Source organism: Dipodomys merriami, unplaced genomic scaffold, assembly GCF_024711535.1.
Source record: "Dipodomys merriami isolate MVZ:Mamm:240054 unplaced genomic scaffold, mDipMer1.0.p SCAF_1, whole genome shotgun sequence".
NCBI lineage: Eukaryota > Metazoa > Chordata > Mammalia > Rodentia > Heteromyidae > Dipodomys > Dipodomys merriami.
Genome location: NW_027202270.1, coordinates 17,627,983 through 17,646,321, shown reverse-complemented (window position 1 = coordinate 17,646,321; position 18,339 = coordinate 17,627,983).

Genomic DNA, 18,339 nt, shown 5'->3' with positions numbered 1-18,339 from the left:
TGGAGGTCCATCCCCTGTCACCTCAAGCCCTAGGACATGGATCCCAGGACCTCTGCTGCCTCTGTTACTACGCTGCCTCCCACCACACAGCACTATTGAGACTGGGGTCTCTTTTCCCACTCACCGGGGGGGGGGGGCGGGGGGAACTGGAGAGGAAGGGAAGAGCTGGAGAGTAATTTGTGCAGCCTCAAGGGGCACAGCAGCACTGGGGCTGTTACATAGACAAAATGCTGGAGTCTTTTCACAGCCATTCTAAATCTCCAGGGAGCCTCCGCGCACTCCCCCACCCCACACTCTTGGGAAGCAAGCGCCACCGTGTGGCTGATGTGAATATTGCAAAAGATCCCACTGGTCCAGTGTGAATGGTAAACCCTGGCCCTTTGCCTCTGGCAAGCCTTGCCTGGAATACCCTCCATACATCGGTCCACAAGCGCTCACTCATACACACAATTCAAGACAAATGCTCTGACCTCCAGCTTCCAGGTGATATGCTTTCACCCCCACCCACCCCTAGCACAGACCCTGAAAACTCCATTCCCACCCACCCAGCGGTGTGCAAGAGACAGGACCACCTGTGGCATCAGTTTCCTCATCTGTAAAACACGGATGAGACGCTCCCCCTCCAGGTGCTGTGACACTGGGTGAGATCATGCATGAGAGGTCCTGGAATATTGTTGCTTGCACTCAGGACCTGGGCATAAGGAAGGGGCAGGGGGCGAGGCTAGCAGGGACAGAAGCACATGAACCAAGGTTCCAGAGAAAGGAAAGCGCTATGCTCATTTGGTGTAGTTGGCATACCCGGCCTTTCCCACAACTGAGCAGGGCACAGCTGGTTTGTGAGTGGAGTTCAGAGGTGGGGACACAGGGCAGAAAGCAGGGCAAGAGCTGAGCCCCAGACCAGGGACATGATGTAAGTAGACTCACATTGATGAGCTCCGTGGGAGCTGGTGAAGAGGGTAGATGGGAAACGGAAGGAGCCAGGGGGCAGGGAGACAGAGGCAGAACTGAACTGGAAGCTCAGTGGCTCAGCTGCACTGGGGCCCCAGTGGCTGATGGGAGTGGGGAGGAAGGCATCAGGCAGGACAACTACGTGGGTGATGGGGTCACAGGGTGAGGGAAGGGCCCTCCGCTGGTTTTCCTGGGTGATTAGGGACACAACACAACCAGTAACAGCCACAGCTCAAGCCCATCAAGGAGCACATAAACACAGGACCTGCCGCCAGAAGCTCCTTCATCAGCTCTTTTATTGTGTGTCAGTCATGGGGCTTGAACTGAGGGCCTAAGCATTCTCCCTGCGCTCTTTTGGTTAAGGCTAAGCCTTCTACCACTTCCAGGTTTCCGGCGGTTAACTGGAGATAAAAGTCTCAGGGACTTTTCTGCCCGGGCTGGCTTTGAACCATGATCCTCAGATTCCAGTCTCCCAAGTAGCTAGGATGACAGGCATGAGCCACCAGCTCCTAGCTCCATCAATTCTTTTTTTTTTTTGTCAGTTGTGGGGCTTGAACTCTGGGCCTGGATGCTGTCCCTCAGCTCTTCAGCTCAAGGCTAGCACTCTACCACTTGAAGCACAGCGCCACTTCCGGTTTTCTGGCAGTTAATTGGAGATAAGAGTCTCACAGACCTTCCTTGTCTAGGCTGGTTTTGAACCGCGATCCTCAGATCTCAGCCTCCTGAGTAGCTAGGATTACAGGCGTGAGCCACCAGCGCCTGTCTCCATCAATTCTTAAAGTCTCCCCAGCCTGTTTCCAGGGGTGAAGTGTGCGTGGCTTCTCTCCTTTATAATACTCCCTGTGCCACCCACACATCCACACGGCCTCCATGCAGCCTCCACACCCCAACCCCGCGCCACTCACACGCATCTGCCCGCTCTCCACATATCACACCGCCACCCTCCCACAGTCTCTACCTGACATGCCTTCCACACTCTCACAGGGGACCACACAGCAAGTTCAAATGGCATGGATGTGCTCAGCAGAGCCCCAGCCTGCCCCAGGCCTGGCCAGCTCCCCAGCTCCCCCCCCACACACACACCACACACACACGTGGCCAGCCAGATGCTCACCTTTGCAGGTACAGCCCTCGCGGGTGATGGCCTGCCGGCAGATTCCACACGGCTTCACCTTCTTAAACGTCTTCACCTTGAAGTGGTGGGCCTTGGGGGCCTCGAGATCCTCGGGCTGAGGGAGAAGAGACATGGGTCAGAACCCCAGGGGCCCCAGGAAGGCGTGGCGGTATGTGGAGAAGTGGACAGCTGAGGAGGAGAGGCGAGAGGAGGCCAGAGGAAGAAGGAGGCATCCAAGGACCAAGAATGGAGCAGAAGTGACGGGCTGCACATCGCAGGCTGTCAGCTTAGCAGGGGTGAGTGAGCAGGTCCAGACAATAGCCGAAGACCCAGCACCAGAAGTACAGCCCCTCCACGGCTGCCACTCATCACTTTTTGGTGTTTTTGTTGTTGTTTTGTCAGTCGTGGAGCTTGAACTGGGGGCCTAGGTGTTATACGTGAGCTCTTTTGCTCAAGCCTAGCGCTCTACCACTTTGAGCCACAGCACCACTTCCAGTTTTTCTGATGGTTAAATGGAGATTAAGAGTCTTCTGGAGTTTCCTGCCCAGGCTGGCTTTGAACCTCCATCCTCAGATCTCAGCCTCTTGAGTACCTAAGATTAGAGGCGTCAGGCACCAGCGCCCAGCTTCCCTTTTCCTTTTAATGTCATGATTCAGGCATGGCTTACATGCAGTAAGGATGCTGAGTTGAAATGCACTGCTTAATTGGGCTGGGAACAGGATTCAGGGGGTAGAGCGCTTGCCTAGCAAAGCTCTGGGCTCTAATCCTCAATACAGAAAAAACAACAAGGTTTTGCTTCATACAAGTTACACATGTGCACCCCATGTTTCCCACGCCCCAGAAGGCTTCCCCTCAACCCCTCCTAGTCAATGACAGTATAGATACTAATAAGACTTCTCTGTCACCAAGGAGTCATTTTGCTAAGCTTTTAAACGTCATAGAAATGGAATTATGCAGTCTGTGCACTCCCGTGCCCCTTTTTCCGACAATGTTAATCTGAGAGATGCACCCCCACTGGCGTAGGAAGCAGCGGTTCCTTCCTTTTGTTGTTACTGTGTAGTATTCCGTTGTATGAATGTCACGAGTGTATCTATCTAGTCCACGGTTGATACTCCTTAACCTCTAGCCCAGGTCCCCAGCATGCAATTGCCCTCCACTCTCCTGCCCTCTACTCCTCCCATCCTCAAGGGCAGGTAGCCTCTCCTATCTTCATTTTTATTTTTTATGCTTTGCATTATGAAAATACACAAACACAATTGTTTTGGACAGTGTTGAGACTGAAGCCCAAAGCCCTTGCATGTGCTACTGAGCTATTTCCCCAGCCTGATGAAAATGTGATTTGTTAAATGTCCATTCTGTTGTTTTTATTTTCAATCCTGTATTATTATTATTTTATTATTATTAAGACAGGATCTCATTGGTAGCCAGCCATGAAGACACACTTTTCCCATGGTCCCCCCGTCATCCCATCCAAATGTTGGAAGTATAGATGTGTGCCACCATACCCTATAGTAAGTTTCCTAAGTTATTTCATTGGCTTGTTTGTTTGTGGACTCACTGTACAGTCTAAGTTGGCCTGAGACTCATGATGCTCCTTGCCTCTGCTTTCTGAGTGCTGGAATTACAGATGTGCATCACCTGCCCAACTAAATTTCCTATTTTAAACCCTGTCACACTCAGCTTGATTTCCAACTTTAAAGTATACCAACTCACACATGAAAAGAAAAGCAGGATGGCAGGATGTTGTACCAGGACCCTCTGGGCCAGTCCCTCCCCCACCCTTACACAGGCCTCAGTATCCCTTCCAAATAACACTGCAGCCTTCGAGCTCTTTCCTTTGTATCCACACATGTGAACCCACTGTAAAACATGCAGACACTGTCCAGCCTGCAGCCCAGCCTGGTCAGAGCACTCAGGGAGGCATCTTCTGCCCCGGACATTCCCCTAACCTCAGCCCTCATTCTTTGCCCTGTGAAGAGCCAGTGGGCACAGAATAGCAGTTCTCCTCCTCCTCCTCCTCCCAGGCACAGACACAGGAGCATGCGCCCTGCTGTGCCCCAGAGGGGGCTCTGGTCTTCCCTGTTCCCTCCCCTTGCCTGGCCCCAAAGCCCCCTACTCTGAGACAGGCACTGGAGGGGGCAGGTTGGTATGTCTGATGGAGGAGGGATGGCCCACACATTCAGTATGTCCAAGACTCAGAAAATCTGAAGACAAGGCAGAAGGGCATCCTGGAAGAGATGACACCATTCACCCAGGGAGAAAAACAGATGGAAAGCCAGAGAGAGAGAAAAGGCAGACAGAGACAAGAGACAGAAAGAGACAGGGGAGAGGGAGCAGACAGCAAAAGAGCAAAACCACAGACAGCAGAAAAGAAGACCGAGATAAAGACACAAAGAAACAGACACCAACAGCTCCCCGCTGAGAATAAGAGAGATTAGATAGAGTGTGCAGAACCTAAGAGAGGACCTACGATCAAAGACAGACAGACAGACAAAGGACATGGGAGCTCCCCAAGGCCAAACCGGGGAAGATCTGGACATCAACATCCATCATGTCTGCAGTGGCTTCTATGGGTCCCTTTGTGCTATGAAGAAATCAATGTATAAACTGAAAGTGGGATTTAAAAAAACTAAATAAGAGCATTTCCAGAATCTTAAAGCATCACAGACAGGGGTGGGGTGGGGAGGGAGGTGTAATAAGATTTCCTGGCGGACTCTACTTCAAACAAAGCTGATGATTAAAATTCAATTGCCCAAAAGGGACTGAGGAGAAGTCAGGTGTATTTAAGAGGGGGTGACTGAGAGCCAAACATCACTGTGCTGTTCCTGCCAGAATGCTACAACTGAATGTAATCAAGAGGACACATCAAACCAACCAACCCAAATTGAGGCACAGTCTACACATTAAATGGCCTGGAATCTTCTAAAGTGACAACAAGGTCATGAAAGTCAAGGAAAGGCAGAAATTTCCAGAATGATTCCAAACTGCAATATATATATGTGTGTGTGTGTGTGTGTGTGTGTGTGTGTGTGTGTGTGTGTGTGTGTGTGTGTGTCTGTCTGTCTGTCTGTCTGTCTGTCTGTCTGTCTGTGTGTCTGTGTGTTTATATATACTATAAGCACACATACACATATATGTATATTGTGTATATATACATACCACATACACATATATATGTATATATGTGTGTATGTTTGTGTGTGTGTGTGTGTGTATATATATATATATATATGAGGACAACTGATGAAATTTTGATGAGATCATGTTATCAATGTCACCTTTCTGATTTTGACGGCTGTGGATTTGACTTTGCGGCAAATTGGGCAAGTATTTAGATGAGGGAGGGCGCTTGGTGCCAACAACACATTCTCAATAAGTTCAAGAGTAAAAGTCTTTATGACACTCAAAATGGTTTCTCAATTCCAAGAGACAGACAGCGAAAGTCAAGGCAAAGGAAGCCAATAGGTTCAATGGGGAAGCAAGAATCCCCCTGGGTCTGTGGCTCAGCAGCACCCCCTAGTGGTCATGATGGGAAGCAGCGCTTGCTGGGCAAATCCACTAGGAGCCCCCAGATTCTGATGGAGTATTTCAGAAAGCTGAACTCAGCCAGCTGCAGCCCACAGCGGGGTGAGGGTGGGCTCAAGGCACTTCCCAGCTCCAGGCGTCCCGCAGTGTCCTCCACCCACCAAGAGGGGCAGTAAATCCCCTCTGTCCCCTGTTTTCCCACCTCAAGCACTGGCTGGAAGATTCAGGGATCCCAGCCCATTGAAGAACAGGGAGAGAACTTGGGGTCCAGTAAAAAGGCAGGAACCCCAAACACCCCTAAACATTCCTCTCCCACCCCACTCATTCTAGAGTATCCTGAAAGTACCTTCCCAGACCCCAAATCCAACCATTCCCCCAAAGCCTAGAACAAGAGGCCTTCTCCGGAAAAGCACAACGGACTGGAACGTTCACTCAAAAGAGAATCCTTGCAGCCCACTGAGCAGATGGGCAGCATATGGAACCTTCCAGACTGTTAAGTGAATGCCAGAGTCTCAGTGTGCCTGTCCTGCCTGCCCAGCCTTATAAAATCTGAGTTGTATAAATCTGTAGGCAGGCAGGGTTCAGTTACCCTCCAACCTTCCTCAAACCTTGAAATGTACTGCCTGCATGCCATTCCTACCCTGTCTGCTGCACTGACTCCTACAAGCCAGGCTCTCAAGGCTGTGTGGTCTCGAGAGCATCAGCGGCCGGTTCTGTGGACACTAAAGGCCTCCAAGGCAGGAGGCAGACCTCGAGGCAAGGACGAGGAGAACTCAGCACACCTCAATTGAGTTTGAGCCAAGACAATGAACTGGGTGCCTGGCTACTACCCTGCTCCCCACCTCTCCTCCCAGGGTTGCTCTGCAGGTACAGGCAGAGGATAGAAGTGAACCCCATAAAGAAAACGAGCCCATAAACTGCAAAGTGCTATGCAAGTGCGATGGCTTGTTTTGACAATGCTCATGGTTTTCCAGACAAGTAGGGGACAGCCTTGGGGAAGCCCAGCTTGGCCCAGCCCTGTCCCTTGCTGGATTAGCTGGCAACACTTAGGGACAGGAAGAGGGGGCGTGGCCCCAGCAGGGAGTGTCCAAGCTGATCAGCCTCTGCTTTCCTCAAGAGCCAATGCCCAGACAAAGGGAAGGGGTCCAGCCTGGAAGTCATTCTGTCCAGCCCTATGACAAGCCCACCCAGCAGCAGAGGACTTTCCAGCCCTGGGGGACACCCTTCCCTCCCTCTGTCCAGCCAGCCTGCTGGCCAGAGCGCCCCAAACCACAGGGGTGTGGCACAGCTGGCCGGACAGCCTTGGCCAGAGGCCTCAGACTGGGGTGGGACACGCAGCTTTCTGGGCCCGCCCTGCCCCATGGGGCAGAGTGATGGCAGGGGTGGGGGAATTGTGAAAGAGATCAGTGACAGCCCCCAGGCTCCTAGAGCTCATAAATCCCCCCTTGCACACATGCATACACACATACACACATGCATGCATGAGCAAACACACACACACACACACACACACACACACACACACACACACAAAGCTTTTCCAACTTTGCCCAATATGCCGGATGGCAAGGAAAGGTCAGTCTGGGGAAGGGCACAAGCCTGGAAGGTCAGCTCTTCCCTCACCCTGTGCCTCAGTGTCTCTTCACCCCTAGACTAAAAGGCCTAGTGAGTATCCAGGGCACCTCAAGTTCAAGCATTACACCACCAACCTCCCCCCCACCGACCCCATTACTCTATCTCACCTTAACTTACACACAACGTTCCCCTCCCCCAGCTCCTAGCCAGCTAATGGTCTGTCCATGTCCTTCCGTCTCAGCCTGGGTGGAAAACTCTGACTCACTCTCAACTCCTCCCTGCCCTCCTCCCCCCTCCCCGCCAACCACTTGCCAGGTCCTGGGAATGATGCCTTTTGAATTCCCTCCATGAACTGTCCCTCACTCTCTGTCCCTTGGGGCCTCCTCACCTCTGAAAAGGGCACTGCAACCGCCCCACCCCCAACACAGAAGCCCCCCAGAACTGTCAGTAGCATAGCTACCACTCTGGGGGACCCATGACACCCCATTCACCCCCGAACTGCACCACTCTTCTCTTGAAAAAGTTGAGAAGCTTTGGAAAAGATGAATGCACATACATCCTTCTGGATCCACCAACCGTCCACGTGGTGTTCTGTTTGCTCCCCACCGTCCTCTCCGAGACACACAGGAACGTCAACAGCAACACAGCCCACGAAGGCCCATTATCTCAGGGTCTGTTTTTAGATTCAGAATCTAATCGCAATTATGCAGCACGTTTTGTGGCCTTTCATCCTTCAATCTAAATGCCTTGTCCATCTGTGTTTGGTTTGCTTTGCTTTGCTTTGGTTTTGCCAGGCTGGCCTCCATCACTCAATCCTCCTACTTCAGCCTCTCGGGTGCAGGGATCACAGGCAGGCAATACCAACCTAGGCTTTTATTTGTCTTGGATGCCACTGAGGGCTTCAAAGATGTATCTGAGAAGGTTGTTTTGCAGGATGCCCTCCCCCGCCCTCCCCTGGCAGTTTGGGTTATCTACTTCCTCAGGATTCACCTGGGCTCATGTCTGGGCAGGGAAAACTCCTCAGCCTTCCCTGCTTTCTTCAGTGGCTCTGAAGAAAGATGCTGTAGCCATATTGGAAGTACAAGTTGAACTTTCTTGTGTCAGAGGCCTCATTTGCCCTGGACGCAGGCCCCAGCTCAACCTTCACCCCTGTTCCTCAGGGTGAAAAATTCAGAACTCTGCCTTCTACAGTTTCCTGTTAGAGACCACAGCCATAATCAGCCAACTGGATTGGCTATTCTGACCCTGGCACCCAACACAGACAGTCACCATCTGGGTCATTCATTGGGAGACCTTCTGGAACTCATACCTGCTTGCTTTAAACTCACCTGTTAGAATTCCCCTTGGGAAACCTGTTTGGACAATGCCCCACTCCCCAATAAGAGCTCTGGCCCACGGGTCCTCTCCCTCTCTCCCTGCCCAAGCTCCCTGATCTGATCTCTGTGTGTGTGTGTGTGTGTGTGTGTGTGTGTGTGTGTGTGTGTGTGTGTGTGTGTGTGTGTGTGTGTGTGTGTGTGTGTGTGTGTGTGTGTGTGTGTGTGTGTGTGTGTGTGTGTGTGTGTGTGTGTGGCCCTGAGTATACAAGTACTTATAAAATCTCTGTGGCTCTCCTATGTGTCTCCCCATCACTGAAGGGCATTCTCTGTATAGAAAGAGCCTCAATGAAAATACCCCACAGCCAGGTGCAGTGGATCACACCTGTAATCCTAGATACTCAAGAGGCTGAGATCTGAGGAATGTGGTTCAAAGCCAGCCCAGGCAGCAAAGTCCATGAGACTCTTCTCTCCAATAAACTATTCAGAAAAAGTCAGAAATGGCGTTGTGGCTCAAGTGGTAGAACACTAGCCTTGAGCCAAAAAAAGCTCAGGGACAGCACTCAAGCCCTGAATTCAAGCGTCAGGACTAGCACAAAAGAAAAGGAAAAGAAAAAGAAAGCTGGAGGCTGGTGGCTCATGCCTGTAATCCTAGCTACTCAGGAGGCTGAGATATGAGGATTGCAGTTCAAAGCCAGCTCAGGCCGGAAAGTCCATGAGACTCTTATCTCCAATAAACTGCTCAGAAAAAGCCTGGGAAGGAAAGGTGCCAGTGGCTCACGCCTGTAATCCTAGCTACTCAGGAGGCTGAGATTTGAGGATTGCAGTTCAAAGCCAGCCCAGGCAGGAAAGTCCATGAGACTCTTATCTCCAATTAACCACCTGAAAACTGGAAGTGGAGCTGTGGCTCAAAGTAGTAGAGCACTAGCCTTGAGCAGAAAAGCTCAGAGATAATTCCCAGGTGCTGAGTTCAAGCTCCATGACTGACCAAAAACAAAGAAAAAGAAAGAAAATACCCCTTCCTCCCCAGCAAGCACTTGGGCAGCCTGACTGCTCCTCCACCTGCTAGCCCGGCGCTTCCAGGCAAGTTCACTTGACCCTGTTCAGTCTCACTTGACTACGTCTGTTAAAGAACTAATAATTATAACCACCCAGGGTGCACCTGTCATCTAGTAGAAACGAGCTGTGCCTTTCATCGTGTGCATACAGGACTCATCCACCAGGTGACACATGTCTGCCGGACCTCCTGCTCCCTGTGAGACTCAAACAAGTCTGAGGACCAAACTGAGTGCAGTTATTCAGAATATAGTTACCCCATAATGATCTAGCTATAGAGGAACAGTACACGGTGGGGAGAGGGGGGTATTATGTTTTATTTATCACGTGGGCTTTCCCCCCAAATTCCTGACCTCTGAGGTCACTGGGAAGTTCACCCGAAATTGTCCAAGGATATAGGCCAGTCACAGAGAAGTAAAGGAACTTGCTGGGACCGTACAGCTAGTCAGTGGCAGGGCCAGGATTTGAACCTGGGAAATCTGGCATGCAGGTCCTCATCAGATACTGCAGGAGATGACAACTCGTGCATTTGGGTGCTTTTAAATCTTATTCCTGTGACCCAATTCATTGACCCGAATGAAGTGCCCTGACCTGAACAAATCCCAGAATAGAAAGAGCACGGGAGGGGAAAGCAGCAAGTCACATTCGGTCCCGACTCCCCCTGGCCAGTAGCCATGAACCTGAGCAGGCCTAGGACAGTGACTGAGTTCTTAGCATATGCAGGACATTTTGCTAGCTACATATGGATCAGCCATTTATAACCTAGCAGCCCAGACTGGAAGACACTCAGTAGTCTAGCACTTTGCCTAGCATGCATGAGACCCTTGAGTTCCAGTCCCCATAGGGCAAAACCATACACATACACATACAAACGGGTCAGGCACTGGTTTCTGGCTCACACCTGGAATCTTGGCTACTCAGGAGGCTGACATTGGAGGACTGTGGTTCGAACTTAGCCCAAGCAGGAAGGTTCATGGGACTCTTTTCTCCAATTAACCACTAAAAAGCCAGAAGTAGAGCTGTGGCTCGAGTGTTATCAGCCTGGAGCAAAAAAGCTAGGGGACAGTGCCCAGGCCCTCAGTTCAAGCCCTAGTACCAACACACACACACACACACACACACACACACACACACACACACACACACACACACACACACACACACACACACACACACACACACAGAGGGAAGGGGGAGAGGAATGCAGGGGCTCCAGTGGACCCTTCTACCAAAATGTGTACTCAGCACTGGGCAGGATACCAACTCCCAAAAAACAGAACACATCATTGTCTGCAGCTGGAGGTGGCCTTAGAGAATTGTGTCAACATTTCTGTGAGGTCCACAAAGTTGAGTGACCAGCTCTCAGCTGCACGGCTTGCTCCGGGCAGGGCTAGGGTTGCACTTGCCCCCCTCAGCCCCCCCTCCTGCCTTGGGCCTTTCCTCCCCATTCTGAGAGCCGATCAGCCCCCTCCCCCGGAAGGAAGGGCTCACAGCTCCAACTCTACCCACACCACATCAACACGCTCAATTAATAAGCGTGTAATTATTTTCTAAATAAACTCTACTTGACTGTGTAATAGCAAATGGAAGCATTTTATGGGAAAATCAAGTTATGCATAATATATAGCTAGGCTCCCCAGCTAATAAAGTGGTTTTTATTCCTAGAGGTTGTTAGAGCTCTGTGCTACAGATGTGCTATTTTGTGGACAAAACATCTGTAGCTTCCCCAAATGGAGACATAGGAACATGCATGCACGCATGCTATCTCCTCCAGACCGTGCCTTGATTTACCTCCCTGAGCCTGCAGATCCAGCCAGTTCTTGGCTGTCCCTGGACAGTCAGGAATGACACAGACTGAGTGGAGCCCTGACCCATCACCTTCATTCCAGGCAGGAGGTTGTGCCTGGGTGCTGGATCCATGGAAGTGCATCATCTCCATCTCACCCCAGCCTGGAATGGGTATATTAGCCCCTCCCACTTTACAGGCCAGGAAACTGAGTTTCAAGATGGGAACTGTCTTACTTAATACCACCCAGTGTTAAGTCGTGGAGCTAGGAATTGAACTGAGCCCTGTCTGGTGGCAAAATCCATGTACTTCTACCCATCACTGGTCACCTCTCAAAACAATCTGAAATCCAGGCCCAGGTGGCTCATGTCTGTAATCCTGGCTACTCAGAAAGCTGAGATCTTAGGATCGTGGTTCAAAACCAGCCTGGGTAGAAAAGTCCGTGAGACTCTTAGCTCCAATTAACCAGCAAAAAGCTGGAAGTGGAGGTATGGCTCAAGTGGTAGTGCCAGCCTTGAGCAAAAGGTCATGCAAAAGAGTGAGGCCCCACCTGGCGCCAATGGTCATGCCTGTTATCCTACTACTCAGGAGGATGAGATCTGAGGATCATGGTTCAAAGCCAGACAGGGCAGGAAACTCTGTGAGACTCTTATCTCTAATAAACTACTCAAAGAAAAAAAAACTGGAGGTGGTGCTGTGGCTCATGTGGTAGAGTGCTTGCTTTGAGCAAAAAAGTCTCAGGGACAGTGCCCAGGCACCGAGTTCAAGCCCCAAAACTGGCAAAAAAAAAAAAAAGTGAGGTCCTGAGTTCAAGTCCATTACTGGTACATACACATATGCACACAACACACACACAACACACACACACACACACACACACACACACACACACACACACACACAATCTGACTCTCTGGCAATGTCTCCAGGGCCCCCAGAACCCCTCTGCATGATGAGTGCCACTGGTCCATCCATCTTCTGCTACAAATGCACCCCCCCAAGCCGGCTGAGGTCTGTTCAGAGGGAGGAAGGAAGCTGCCTTAGACAGCTGGAGGTTAAATAAGAACCATCATGTCAAGACTGCCTGTTGGTCCAGCGCACCTCCCCTAGCAAAGGACCATGGGCCAGTGGCAGCAACAAGAGGCAGGCAGGAGGAGAGATCAGGGAGGGAAAGGACAGAGGGAAGATGCAGGCTCCTCTGGTCTTATAGGCACTGGCTGCTTTCTCTGCCCCCCCCTCCACTACCACAACAGGAAAACAGATGGGGAAAGCCACTTTCCCCCAAACCCCACAGCAGGTGAGGCCTCCAGAGCCCCTACAGTAGCCCCTCAGCCCCGAGAGTCCCACCTGTCTGTGCTACAGGGCTGCCTCAGTACCCACCTCCGCACAGATGTGAACTTGGATACAATTCCCATTTTACAGATGGCACCAACAGCCCAGCCAGGCCCCTGAAGCCTCTTCTATATGGGTAGCCCCAGGCTCCTTCCATCCGTTATCAGACCCAATCACCCGTCACCCAATCCCCTTACTCCAGGCTTTGTCCCCCCTTTGCCCTCTCTACCCAAAGTACCCCTGACTGCATGTCTGCCTTCTCATAACTGTCCTCAGCCTCAGCTTGCTGACACCCCCCACCCCCACCCCAGGACTGCAAGGGTAGAAAAGGGAAAGGGGCAGGAACAACCACATCTGGATCCTGGGCCTGCAGCCCCTCCCCCAAAGCAGCTACCGCTCTCTTAGACCAACATAAACCTCAGCCAGGGATGACTTCCTCGCCCTCCTGACCCCACCGCATGCCTTCACCCAGCCCAGACAGCCCCCCTCAGAGCGCCTCGGAGGGAAGGGTCTCCTTCTGGCCCTGCCCCCCCCTCCCTCAGCACTGGGCCCTCTCCCATCCCCCCTTCCCCAGGAACCTCTGCCCATGACTAGCCTCTAGCCTTTAACCCTTCCCACATGTGCCCCCCCCCCGCAGACCTGTCTGTGTATCCTGGGGTACCCTCAACCCCACACAAGCCTTCCTGAATCTAGGGTCCTCAGGGCTGAGGGAGGTCTTAGTGAAGACAGTGGGAGGGGAGGAGAGGGGAGGAAGGGATGGAGGTGGGTAGAAGCTGAAGTTGAGTGGGAAAGTGATGGAATCTGGGCTATTCCAGATCTCAGGTTCTAAGTGAGTATCCGGGTCCTCCAGACCCCCAATGCTGACCCGTCCGCAAGCCCCTGCACTGAGTCACGGAGGGAAGCTGAGATTTTTACCCCACTGGGGAGGAGGAAGCAGGAGAGACTTAAAAGAAACAAACTTCTCCATGACGTCCTCCTTCTCCCAGAGCCTAGACTCGGTCGGCAGGGCTGGGGGAGAAAGGGGTCCGTACTGACCTCTAGAACCAGAACCAGAGCCAGAGTACTGGTAAGAGAAGATATTCAGACTGAGGGCTGCTCAAGTGAACCCCTACTTCCATACCTTCTGTGGGAACCCCTTTACCCCAACCCTCCCCCCGCTCCAGGCTCTCAGCTAAAGGATGGAACTGGAGGGTACAAGCTCGGAGCTAAAACAGCCAGACCTACCCACAGCATGCAGGAGAGACAGATCCACGTCATCTTCAGTGAGTCCTCTCCCTCAGTCCACACAGGGCCCTGCAAAGGGCTCCCCCTGAGCTCGGAGCACCCACAGAGCACAAGCAGAGAGCGTGCAGAGTCCTCTGGTGCTGCGCTCAGCCAGCATCTGGGCCTCCAGCTCTCTTCCCTCCTCCTCCTTCTCCTCCCTACACTCCACCCCCCTGTCCCAGCCTCCTCTCTCCTCCCACCTCCCAGGCTGTACTGGTGGCTTGGGGGTCAGAAGCTTAGCTTGGCATGAGGCAGAAAGAGGACGGGACCCCGATGCGGGGCCTCCTGAAGCCACGGCCACCCCCCAGATACAGAGCCACTGGGAGTCCTGAAGTCCCTTCAGTCCTCCTGATCTGGGGCCAGGACTGTAGCCCTAGGGGTCTGCTCCAGAATGTACCAGACCATGGAGCCACCGACAGACCCAGGGCAGCACAGTCTGCACCCCTGGGGTCTCACGGGCTCTACCCCCATTTCCCCTGGCCTTGGAACACATAGTCATTTGAGCACACACAGCTAGGACGACCCTGGGGCCCATAGGCAAGCTCCTGGCCCAGGACAGGGCAGGCCTGGACACTGGAGACGCTGGGGAGAGGCAGAGGCCTGGCCCTGCCCCCAGGCCATGGCCTGCATCCCAGTTTTGTTTTTTTCCTATTTCTTTTTTTCCCTCCCTCCCTTCTTTCTTTCTTTCTTTTCTCCAAACATCTGTCCCAGCCCTTCCTGCCCTTCTAAAAGCGAGCCTCGCTCCAGGCTCCCGCCAGAGTCTGTTTTTCTTGACTGTACCCTGGGCCAACATTTGGTTTGCATTTCTCCACTTCCTCCTCTTCACCCTCCTCCTCCTCCTCCTTTTTCTCCTCCTCTTTTCCTCCTCCCCCCTCCCTTCTCACCTCCCACCATTCCCCAAGCTGCCTGTTCCCACAGTATCCCCCTGCCCCTAACCCCTGCCTCCTAGCCCCCACCCACCCATCCAGGGGCAATAGTTTGGGAAGAAGGTGGAGTACAGAATCCAAGTCTATGCTCAGGAAGCCAGGCAAGAGTATTGGGCAAAATCTGCTCCAGGTCCCCATTGTCTGAACTCACTGTCCCCACCCCTCAAAAAAAATAATAAAAAAACATTTTTTTCCCATGGCCCTGGCTGTGGTTGGATCAAGTGAGGGTGGGTGCGGGCTGTGAATGGTGGCTGGGCTCTGGTGCTGTCCAGGGAAGGGAGAGGGGCTCAGCCCCCACGCCCTTGTGTGTGTGTGTGTATTACACAGAGGGACCCAGTCCAGCTGCAGGACCCAGTCCAGCACAGCACAGAGGAGAGGACCCAGCCCATTTCCCTGGACTGAGTCACTTAGCAAGAAAGTCCTCTTTTCTCTTTTCTCTGCCCACCCATAATGGTGGGCATAACCCAGGCCATGCAAACAAGCAATTCAGGATTCCCTACCTCTCTCACCCCTAGACCCAGCCTAGATACTCTTATCAGCACCCCCATACAGTATAATCTTGGCCTCTCCCATCACAAGAACCTGGCCAGTCAGGTATGCACAGTCCCAACTCACAATCCAGCCAAGGTATCTCCCTGGAAAACCAGAGGCTGCAAGAGTACCACTCATGCTCTCTTCATCTGAGAAAAGCTGTCATGTCCAGAAACTCAGGTTGTACACTGCCCAAGAGACTAACCACCACCATTGCTGTGTGATTCTGAGGAGGCAAGATAGACACTGAAGTGAGGTATCTGATTCAGACCCCTCCTGGAGCAGGCGCTTCGATGACTGCTCTCTGCATCCTTCTCTAGGTCTTTCTGTAGAGCTGCAGGACTGGAAATAATATGCTACTTCTGGCTTATACCCCCATTGGGCTCAATGATAGCCAACTCTGTAAGGGGCCAGCGTTGCACATATAGCAGCTGGTTTGCAGCCACCATGAGTCCCTGGGCTAGAGCCCCAAATAGTGTTCCTGGAGACCCCTGAACCCATAGGTAGCATCACCAGCTCTGATACCACCCCTACACACACACACACACACACACACACACACACACACACACACCACACACATACACACACACCACACACACACACACACACACCACACATACACACACACACACCACACACACACACACACACACACCACACACCCCTCTCTCAAGAAGCTCCCCCTGTGGCTGCCACTACCATTGCCTTCCTCCAGCCTCTCAGCTGCTATCTCTGGAGTTCTGAGAAATCACCTTGGAGCTTCTCAGAAATGCTGGAAAACTAGGCCGAAGAGCAAGTCACAGCGACACCGACTTGTCTGGCCTCCCACGCATTAAGGGAGGGGGGCCTCCAGCCCCCAGATCTGCTTCCCTTCAGGCCACTTCACTGAGATGAAAAATGTGAAACACAAACTGTAGTACTGGAGCTCCTCTTGGAGAAGCTAAAATCTCCCCGTCCCTCTTTCTAAGTCTGTGCGGGGGGTGAGGGGGGCAGACGGAGGGGGTTTCTTCTGCATCCTAATCTCTCCTTCCTGGAAGTCCTTCCCGTTACTCAGCTTCCATTCCCTGTGGGATTTTAAGCTTGGTTACCATAGGACATGTATGGTAGACCTTGGTCCAGGCTGATTTCCCATCATTCCTCTCTCACAGCCAGTATCTCCCCCACCCCCAACCTACCCACACATGGAAGTGTTCTTTGGGCAAAGACATGTGCTATATTTTGTATCTCTGGGGTCTGGTACCCAGAAGATACCAGACACAAGAACGGATGAATGAACAAATCAACCGATGGGTCTTGTCATATTTTTCTACTGTTAGCATCTACTGTCTGCATCCCAAGCCTTCCTGCTCTCCCCTCCGATGGGCCTGAGGAACCCCTGCCCATAATACCCAGGCATCCTCAGGAACTAACTCTGTTGGCTGGAAAACTCTTGCTTCTGACCTCTACAAGGCTGCAGACTCTTGCAAAAGTCTGATTCATCTTCGGGAGCCCCACCCTTGTGCCTGGACCTGTGTTGCCGCAGACACCAGGTACACACACTACTAGTGGGCTGGTTTAATTGTCTGCCAAAGGACCCCCCAAGCTTTGGAGTTCAACTATGACCCACCTTTCCACTCCCAACCCCAACCCCACCCCACCCCCTAGACATTTTGACAGACAGCAAGTTGGTGTTGAATTCCCGCCCTCCTCTCTGGCTCCTCCCTCTGGCTCCACCCCTCTGGCCTCCTGCACAGCAGCCAGCTGAAGAAACAGGCAGAACTGTGGGGTCTGGCACTGGTGCTGGACCAGAGAGGCTGCCAGAGGCAGAGGCAGGGTAAGCATGTGCACGAATGAGCTAATACTTGGCAGCCCCAACCTGACTCTCTCCTTCTTGGCTCCTCAGATTCCTCCCCTACAAAACAGGCAGAGGGTCCCCCAGCTCCCTTCTGTGATGCTGCAGATTTTTCAGGCCCAGGCTGGAGTTTCACCCTATCTATCTTTCTTATCATTTGAAACTTGTCCATCAAAGTCTTTCCTGTCTCTTCTTATGTTTATTATTGTTTTGCCCATCTATTATGGCACGGAACCTTCTCTCTGCCAACATGGGTCACAGAATCTGAACATCATAGATCCTAGGGCAGGAAAAGTCATCACATTCCGCCTTGCAGGGCCAGAGAGAATAAATGAGGAGAGCAGGAAAGAGGGGGGGGTGAGCAGAATCAGGACAGGGCAGCCCCCACACGGCTCCAGTCATGGTGGTATGCAGCCAGATGGGCTCCCACGGTCATCTCTTTCGATCTGATGAGAGAAGAGAAGCCCTAACTATATTTTTATACTAAATTTTTTTGCAAATTTTTAGCAAAATTTAAATACTCTGTTTTTTGGGGGGGTTGTTTTGTTTTTGTTTCTGTTTTTTTTTAAACTCTGAAGGACAAATTAAATGTCTTCCAGGAGGATTTGGCCTTTAGGCTCTCTCCTGTCCTTTAGGGTACCTTTAATCTTACCCCCTTGTTTAACAGATGACTGCCCTATACATGATCCTGGACCACAAAGTGCCCCAGCCTGAGGGTACAACTGAGGTCATGGCCCACCAAGGACACAGCTCTCGGTGTGTGACACTGACACCCCAGATTTCCCCTAAACACAGTACAGGACAGTCATCATAAGGCCAAAGGTGGGCTCTCTCTGCTTTCTCCTGAAACCCTGCGGCCCACTGCCTTTCACTCTGAGGCTACACCAAAGACTCCCCATCAAGAGCCAACTAAGATTCCCCAAGCACTCAGCTGCTGTTCTGCCCCTTACTCAGCCCTTTCCCCAGGATAGATCACCACCAAAACTAACCAGCACCTAATGCCTGTGAATGCCACCTTATGGGTGCAGAAACAGAAGTGAGAGAGGTTTAACAACATGCCTCAGTCACACAGCTCCAGGTAAAAGGAGCCTGGAGCATATGATATAGCACATTATCTTTGGGATGAAGAACTTCAT